The following is a 622-nucleotide window of genomic DNA, read 5'->3' on the forward strand; positions in this document are numbered from 1 at the left end:
CTAGCTATATCTTTTGGAAGTGCAAAGGAACATCAAAGCTATATCTTTTGAAAATGCAAGGAAACATCAAAGTATGCCCATCGCGAGTGCCTTGATTACTGGCGTGTTGTCAAGGTATTTTTTCAGCCTTTTCAATCAACTCGTTTCAAGAAAGTTTTGACCTTCTACGACCTTTTGTTTCTTGTGTTTCCTTTATCACATTATTTGCTATGTCTAATTTTCTATACCTCTATATTGTCTCTCAAATGTCGAGTTATGTATTGCTTGAGCCGTGGGTCTTTCTAAGGCCTCAAAAATTCACTGAGTATGTTGTTGTTTGTGTTTGTAAGAATTATTTAGCTTATCAATGAGCCCTGGCTTTCAATCAAGTTGCGTTACTAGAACACAACAACCCTCTCCAACTGTCACAAAATGTATTAATATGGAAGACAAAGTTAGGATCAAAATTTAATTGTGATTTGAGGCAAGTTTTCTAAAATCGTAACCTACACTTCATATCTTACAAGAATCCTCGTCGTTCTATTTCCCGCTCGAGCCAAATCTATTTTCACCGATCTTGAAGCTGTAGCGGAATTGGATGGCAATGAAAAATCGCGCCCTTGTGTAAGAACAACGAGATAGT

This window comes from Capsicum annuum, chromosome 3, assembly GCF_002878395.1.
Source record: "Capsicum annuum cultivar UCD-10X-F1 chromosome 3, UCD10Xv1.1, whole genome shotgun sequence".
Classification (NCBI taxonomy): domain Eukaryota; kingdom Viridiplantae; phylum Streptophyta; class Magnoliopsida; order Solanales; family Solanaceae; genus Capsicum; species Capsicum annuum.